We start from the raw sequence: 9,335 nt of genomic DNA, 5'->3' as shown, positions 1-9,335 counted from the left end.
AGGTTCGAGAGATCGGCTTGAAAAGACACAAATTGGCTTTCCAATGACGGAGGAGAAGGTTCACTGCCAGCTAAAAGCTACAGGTGCAACTGACGAGGTATGACATATTTGGTTCTCAGTTGCAGTAGCATCAGTTGATAGAAGAGGAGGGGTTGTGAATGAAGGGAAGAGATTCAATTGTCGTTCATGCTGAGAATGCTCAGGTGTGAACGACGGCGACGGTGGTTTAGGATTGTCTATTTCTAGCACACCCATAGAGAAAGTAGTTGGCGAGAGGCGAATATGGAGGTATATCTACATTTGTTTGTGGAAACTGAAACATGTGGTTCTTGGGTTGACCAAGAAGAAGGGGCTGATCAAGTACAGTTGCATCAGCCATCTCCTGGTCAGATTCCGTCTCAGATGAGTCCGAAGACTCAAGCTGAAACACCTCATTTATGCCAAGATCCATAAATGTTGGGGGTGGCTGAACAAGTTGTTCAGACTCCTGATGACCAGTTTGAGTTGCCTCAATGGTATCATCAGTTCTAGGATCCGTTGCCGAAGCATCTTCTCCCTGGACAGAGGTGACTGGTGCCTCAACTACAACTGCTCTATCCTCAGTTGCAGTATCACCGGCAGCGGCTTCAGAGACCACAGTCACAGATTGTGACTGGTCAGTGCAGCAAGTCCAGATCTGATCTCCTTCTGCTTTTGGAAGATCTTCTTGCTTTGGAATCGCCTGGACTCCCGCTTCTGCCACAGTTACCGCTCCAGAGACGACCGGTGGGTCCCTCATTATTTTGAGGCCCGCCCAGTTGCCTTTCTGACTCACCAGATTGTGGTGCATCAGTTCTAGAGAATGCAAAGATCATTCTCGGGACATCTGGACTTCATCAGAAGTGGACACCAGGTTGTCCAGATTCCTTAACAGTTCTGGCACAGAGAACAAGGATTGGTGTTTGTTGTACTCTTCTCTGCCCAGAACTTGAATGAAACAAAGGGACAAGAATCTTGAAAAGGGATACAAGGACCCCTGTTGCCTTCAGCTTAAACACCAGGCTTCTGAACAAATACCAGCAAAGTCCACCCTCAGTCCATTCCAGAGGCAGTAAGCCATCTCTGCCTGGAAGGAGTTTATCTGGTCCAATCCACCAGAACTATCTCCCAAACTTTCCACAAGTGGACCATAAAGAACTTCCAGGATGGTGAAAGCCCTTTCATTGTAATGGACCCCTTGGTCTTCAAACATCCCCCTCCACCATCTCCTTATTTCCCATGTCAAGGAAGACCTGGCGGAAATTTATAGTTGGAGGAATCACCACTGGATTTTCATTTTTCTCCAGTAGTTGAGGTTAAGGGCTTCCCTCAACGTTTCAGTGGTGATGGTACACGGGACTGACCCATCCTTTAGAGAAAAGGAGATGGATGAGCATCCTCAGAAAGAGAGGTAGTGTACCAGAACTCACACAAGTATCATGAAACAGCTTGTGTGGATTCAAGAGAAGGCATCGCTGAGGGGAGAATCAGAGAAAGGTTGGATTCTCCCTATAAGAGAGTCAGCGCCTGGAGCCCTTGAAGAGATGCCATTGGATTATTAGGATTTAATTTTATAAGTTTAGAACTTATGGGAGCACCAGTGGCACGAATAACATTTTGTGATGGATTGTACTCAGCGGTGAGTAGATTCACATCACGAGAACGAGATGAAGAAGAAGATGATTTAGGAGCCATTTGTGAAATTTGATTTAGGGTTTTAGACTTAAAAGAAAGAGAGAAAGGGATCTCGAATTGTGAATGATTGGAAGAGTAAATGAAGGAATTTGAGTGAAGTAAATGAGACGGATATTTTGGTGGGGGTATATATAGGCAGTAAAATATTGCCAAGATATATACGAAAAGATATTTTTAGTCCCCAAAGTTTGAAATAATTTGTAAAAAGTTATTTCCAAAATTTTGAGAATTCAAAAATATTAATACCTCCCATCAAGCATTTAATGCTACAACGGCTGGTATTCCCACTCACCCACTAACTTCATCAATACCCATAAAAAGTGCAGTACATTTCAGCAAAAAGTCTTGACACGTAAGACATGTCAGGTGACGTTTGTGAGTGCGAGGTTAGCACTCGAGTAACATCACGTGTCACAAGTATCCACCAAGTAAAACACAACGTTATGAAATCTGGCTGACCACCATTTTGATACAAGACCATACTAGCAAACTGGAAAAAAATTTAGATGCCAGTTTCAACTGATGACTTTCAGTTGCATTTTTCAATAAAAAACAATTTTTATTTTGAAAAATATTTTGAGTCTTTTTCCCCCTAAAAATGTGATCCATTTGATCAATGACTAGTTTTTGAGTACATCAAGGCGTTCAATCTCCAACCAATCAAGGATCACCTGGACCATCCTCAACTGAAGGGCCTCTCCAGTTTAATGAGGATTTAACATACCCAGTTCCACTGATGAGATGTTTAAAGTTTTCTCATCAAGAGGTTTTGTAAAAACATCAGCTAACTGTTTATCAGTGGGATGAAATGTATTTCAATATCTCCTTTCATAACATGATCATGAATGAAGTGATACCTGATATCAATATGCTTTGTCTTTGAGTGCATCACTGGGTTGTGAGATATAGCAATTGCACTAGTGTTGTCACAAAAGATTGGGGTTTTTGTGAATTTCATACCATAATCAAGTAACTGGTTTTTGATCCAAAGAATCTGGGCACAGCAACTGGCCGCAGAAATGTATTCTGCCTCAGCAGTAGACATTGAGACCGAAGTCTGCTTCTTACTGGTCCAACTCACCAGTTTTCCCCCTAGGAAGTGACATCCACCAGTTGTGGATTTTATATCAATCTTACAACCTGCATGATCTGGATCTGAATAACCCATTAGATCTAACCCTGAGCCTTTGGGATACCAAAGACCAAGGCTAGGGCACCCTTTCAGGTACTTGAAAATGCGTTTAACAGCATGCAAGTGTGATTCTTTTGGATTTGCCTGAAATCTGGCACATAAACATGTTGCAAACATTATATCTGGTCGACTGGCAGTTAAATACATCAGTGAACCAACCATTCCACTACATTCTTTTTGGTCCACTGGTTTGCCATTTGGGTCAGAGTCCAAATTTAATGGAGCTGAAATAGGTGTGGTTTTTGATGGGATTGAATCATATTTGTATTTTCTTAACAAATCTCTGACATATTTTTCTTGGTTAATAAAAATACCATCCATGGTTTGTTTGATTTGTAAACCTAAGAAAAATGTTAATTCACCCATTAAACTCATCTCATATTCTTGAGACATAATTTTCGAAAAACTTTTACACATTCCATCATCAGTTGACCCAAATATAATATCATCAACATAAATTTGTACCAGCAAAATATTACCTTTTTCTTTCAAGATGAACAAGGTATTATCTATTGCACCTCTTTGAAAACCATTTTTGAGAAGATGTTTAGTTAGAGTATCATACCAGCTCTTGGGCTTGTCGAAGACCATACAAAGCTTTGTTCAGTCTATATACCCAATGTGGATGCTTTTCATTTATGAAGCCTGGAGTCTGCGTAACATACACTTCTTCTTCCAATGCCATTCAGAAACGCACTTTTTACATCCATCTGGAAGACCTTGATTTGCAAGTGAGCAGCATAAGCCAAGAAAATTCTGATGGCTTCAAGTCTTGCAACTGGAGCAAAAGTTTCATCGAAATCAACACCTTCTGCTTGACAATAACCCTTGGCAACCAATCTAGCTTTGTTCCTGATAACGTTGCCATCTTCATTCATCTTGTTCCGGTAGACCCACCTCGTTCCAATGGGTTCTCTCTTTAACCCTGGAGGACAAGGAACAAGCTCTCAAACGTTGTTCCTTTCGAACTGGTTGAGTTCTTCTTGCATAGCTTCAACCCAGCTTGGATCTGCCATAGCTTCGTCAATCTTCTTCGGTTCAATCAGTGATAAGAAGGTGACGTTCAAGCATTGATCACTTGTGGCTCTTCTAGTCTGAACCCCACTATCTGGATTGCCAATAATCTGATCAATGGGATGAGCAGCAGTCCATTTAGTGTATTGACTAGGTTGGTTTATTACAACATCAGTGCAAGACACCTGACGATCTCCAACAGATGCAGCAACTGGAGGAGGATCAGTCCAAACTACTTCAACTTCATCATCAGTGTCAACTGAAGAGTTAACATGATTATCTTCAAACAAAGGTATATCTTGAAGAACTGGAGAAGCTTGAACTGGTTCTGATGTTGTTGTGGCACGTACATCAGATCCAATTACCAGTTTTTCAGGTAGGTTAAAACTGATAGAACGATAAAATGAGGTGTCACTGAAGTTCTTCTTTTCCTTAACTGGTTCCAAGACTTGATGTCTGGAAACATTTTCTGGTGTACTAACTGATTGATGAACCTGATCAGATACACCAAAATCAACTAGGACAACTGAAGATAAATCAAGGGTTGGTCTTTTGTTGATTGCTTCATTTGATTCATCGAATGTGACATGAATTGTCTCATGTACCTTTTGGAGTCTATAATTATAAACTCTATAGGCTTTTCTAATATCTGAATACCCCACAAAGACACCTTCGTCAGCTTTTGCATCAAATTTTCCCAACTGAATGGAATCGTTTAAAATGTAAACTAGACAACCAAATACATGGAAGTATCCAATATTTGGTTTACGATTCTTGAGGACTTCATAGGCAGTCTTCCTGTGTCTCTTGACATAAACTGACCGGTTTTGGGTGTGACATGCAGTTGCCACAGCTTCAGCCCAAAAGCAGGTGGGATGACCAGATTCAGATAACATACTTCTAGCAGCTTCAATCAATGTGCGATTCTTCCTTTCAACCACACCATTTTGTTCTGGAGAACGAGCTGACGAAAAGTTTTAAGAAACGCCAGTGTCAGTGCAAAATGTCTCCAATTCTTTATTCATGAATTCTGTACCGTTATCACTTCGCACCTGACACACTTTCTTGGTATACTTGAGTTCAATTCGCTTGATGAGAGAGATAATTTCACCAGGTGCATCACTCTTTGATCTGATAAATACCACCCAACAAAATCTGGTGTATTCATCGACCACAACTAAAGTGTATCTCTTACCCGCTTTAGTTTGAACATTCACTGGACCAAAGAGATCCATATGAAGCATGTGAAGAGGTTCAGTGATACTGAAATTCTGCCTGGTCTTGAAACTGGCTCTTTTCTTTTTGCCCATTTCACACCCTGGACATGGCTTCTCCTTTTTAAAGGAGAACAAAGGTATCCCATCAACCAGTTGCTTCTTTGACAACTTGTTGATATTTTTGAAGTTAAGATGGGATAACCGTTTATGCCACAGCCAGTTGGTGTCCTCATTAGCCTTGACATAGAAACAATGCTCTTTTGGAGTAGGCTCCATGTCCATGATGTACACATTCCCTTTTCTTGGTGCAATCATAACTACCTTCCAATCCTTGTTAAAAACAGTGCCTTGAGCAATGTCGAACAGTACCCTATATCCATCATCACAAAGTTGACTGACACTTATCAGGTTATATTTCAAACCATTGACAAATGCAACTTTAGTGAACTGAATCTGCCCATTGTCAACAACACCATATCCTTCAGTTTTCCCACTTTCATGATTACCAAATGTCACCGCTGGTCCATCGCAAACAGTGAACTCTTCTAGCAGGGGCTTACATCCGGTCATAGTCCGGCCAGCTACGCTGTCCAGATACCAAATATTCTTCTTTCGATCGCCTTACACACCCAAGTAAGTGATCAGTTATTTTTGTGAACCCATCTTTTCTTGATGGGTCCACTGGACTTCTTCTGAGAAGTCCTGGGTGCTTGACATGGTGTAGAACTGGATGAAGAAACTGGAGGGTTCTTTCCAGTTTCTGGAGTAAAAACAATTGGTTTTAGTGGAACATTGACCTCCTTTTTCTTTTCGATGTTTGCTCCTTTCTGAGCAGATTGTTTTATCTTTTGTTTTTGAGGAGGGGTTTTGACATTTTGTTTTTCAACTGAAGAGGATGCACCTCCTTCCAAATTTTTAATTCTGGCAGTACAACTTTGTACCTGCCTTGACAAATTTTGGAGCTGATTCTCCATTTTTAATAGAATGTTTTTTTCATCAGGCTGCTGGCCAATGGACTTAGGCTCAGCGGGGGTTTTAGTCTTTTGAGTTGAGGACTCATTTGACTTATGAGGTAAAGGATTGTCACCAGATTCCTTTTTAACTGGAGCTTTAGCCTTCTTTGCTCCAGTTTTGACCTCAACAGGGTTGGTCTTAGTGGATTCAGATTTGATAGTGTCAAAGGAATCATAAGGTGTTTCAACTCTAACAGATTCTGGCAATTGGTGAATTGTGGGTAAAACAGCTGCCATCTGAAGATCACCAGATTTCCAGGCAGTTTTTTGAGCATCAATAGTTTTAGAAAAAGCGTCATAATTTTTACCAAATGCTTGTACCCATGAATTGATAACCATGTGTTCCTTTTCAAGATCAAATTTCAGTTTTTGGTTATCTCTTTCCAATGCCTCATTTTTCAAATCTGACTCTTTAAGAGCCAACTGGACACTTTGCAAATCATTTATTTGACTTTTCATGTTGTTAAATTCAACCAAAACTGTTTCTAAGTATCTTTCACAGTCAGTTCTCATGGTTTCAACAAATAACAAATCATCATTCAATGATTCAGTAATATCCAGTTTCATTTCTGAATCAATTTTGACATCATAATCCCTTACCTTCTTTAAAATGATGTCAACCCATCTTCCTGACACAACATCATCTTTCACCACTAGTTGTTGACTCTCCAATGCCATGAAACACACATCTCTAATCTCTTCTTCATCATCAGATGAATCATCAGAGAGTTCCCATTTCCCTTCAGTTTGAGCCATCATGCACTTGTTCTTTTCTTTCTCGTTATGTTGTTCAAGTGACATGAGAGCAATCTGGGCCTTAAGTTTCTTGTATTTGGCCTTATAATCATCAGTTTTAACAAAATTTGAGACAATAGGACCAGTTTGGTTGTTCATCTGACTAGATCTGCATTCCTTCATGAAATGGCCTTTCTTACCACATTTGTAGCAGGTAAGATTAGCCTTATCCATAGAGATCGAACTGGAAGCATTATTGGACCCATTAAATCGATTAGATTTATGCTTAAACCTATTAAAAGTTTTAGCAATCATGGCTACCAGATCATCATCGTCAGTTTCCTCACAACCATCACTGAGATTAGTGGTCAGGCCAGAGTTCAGAAAGTTGTTTAACATTTCCTTCATAGAATGTGGCTGGACATTCTCAGTTGACATTAAAGCAGCACAAGGTTGCCCAGAAAAGTTGGCAGCCTTGGAACTCTGAGCATGGTTTAAAGCATCTTGCTCAGCTAGTAATCTTGCAGCATCGTTATCTTCAGTGAATCTGAAGGCTCCATAAAGGGAAGCAAGAGTATGGCTATGCAAGGTCTTTCCTTGTCTTAAGACAAGAACCATGTGTGCCCATTTGGATAGCAAAACATCACAGAATTTTTCAAGAAGAATATCCTTATCCTTCTCCACTCCCAAGCCTCTAAGTTGATTAATTAGGCCAGTAAATCTGGTATAAGTACCAGTCAAACTTTCATTGGGAAGAGCAAAGAAGGATTCATACTTCTTGTTGAGAGCAACCTTTCTAGTGACAATGGTGTCATTTCCTCCTTCAAACTGGAGAACTAATTCATCCCACATAGATTTTGCACAAGGAAATAGCACAAGGGTAGGAATTAGTTCCTCAGGTATAGCAGAAAGAATCATGTTTTTCAGTTTGGTATCAAGATCAACCAATCTGCGATCCTCATCTGACCAATGTTCCTCAGATTTTTCCCTGGTGCCTCTTCTCCCAGTGGGGTCGAGAAGAGGGCTAACACCACTGGACATGGGTATATATGGTCCATCCTTAAGGATTTTCAACATATATCTCTCTATCCCACCAAAATGCAAGAGCATTCTAGCCTTCCATGTACCAAATGTCTCGCCATTCCCATCGAATTTGGGAACAGGAGAGTTGGAGTAATGTACATGAACGTGTTGGAGGAGGAGGAGGAGGGTTAGTATTTAAAGGAGTAGCAATATTAGGATTAGATTCATTTGGACCAGAACCATTCTCACATTCAGCAGCCATCGAAGCAGACCTAGGTTATAGAATTGAAACAATTCAACCTGCCTGCTCTGATACCACTTGTAAGTCCCAACTATTACTAGATGGGTGCTGAAGACACCTCTATGTCGATGGTGAGTGAACTTTGCAACACGATCAATTAATCTGGATTTGACCAGTTTAGATTGATCGAGTACCAAGTTAATTGGAGATAAAGTATTAAGGTGACAGAATATGTAAATTAATACACTGCAATAATATAAATGACAAGTATGTAAACTGGTGAGACAATATGTAATTTTCAAGTGTATTTTATTTATTTATTGTTCAAATATGTAACACCCCGACTACGGCGGAAACACGAGATGCCACAGAACGACATGATACAAAAGATTTAATGGAAAACATCATAATTAAAGTCTTAAAATCATCCCAAAATAACCGGTTACATAGTTCAAATTCAATTGTTTAAAACCATTACATAATTCCAAATCCGAATTAAAAAGATACTTGTTTGCATCACAATCCTTCAAACATCAAACAAATACAAACATCCAGAGGCGGTCCATTAGCAAACCTACTGCTCTAAACCTGAAAAGCATGAACAAAAAGTGTCAACTACGAGAGTTGAGTGAGTTCATAGGTTTTTAACTAGCAACATATACAAATTAATATACCAATTATGATCAAAAATAAAGAACCATCAAGAAGGACCTTCAAGTATCTTTATGAATATTCTTTTCCAAAACGTATGTTCAAATCTTAATATCCAATCATTTCAACTTCAATTTCTTTTAACCACGAGGGCAAAACTTAAATAGCTTTTTGATGAATGAATACTTGAGCCACTACTACTACCATTTTCAAGTCCAAGCTTTATAATACTTCTTATCTTTGCACAAGCTGTCAATCAAGTGTCTTACTTATACTTGGGGCCTTGTCATGAGGACGACCGACTAAACTTACGTAGCTAGAACACCCTAATGGTCGGACTGGAAGTGATGGTCGTCACGAAGGCAACCAACCTTCCACCGTTACACTCTGGATGGGTGGACGACTCCTATTTGCGCAACTATCTAACTACAGGCCTCCCTTAGGAGTAAATAGTAGTGTACCGAAAAGAAAACGGGTTGACAGAACTCAAGTTCATCATATAACAATTATCACTTGGAACATACGTTATAACTTCA

Source organism: Erigeron canadensis, chromosome 6 (assembly GCF_010389155.1).
Source record: "Erigeron canadensis isolate Cc75 chromosome 6, C_canadensis_v1, whole genome shotgun sequence".
NCBI lineage: Eukaryota > Viridiplantae > Streptophyta > Magnoliopsida > Asterales > Asteraceae > Erigeron > Erigeron canadensis.
The sequence above is the reverse complement of the archived record's forward strand: the minus strand, read 5'-3'. Positions refer to the sequence as shown.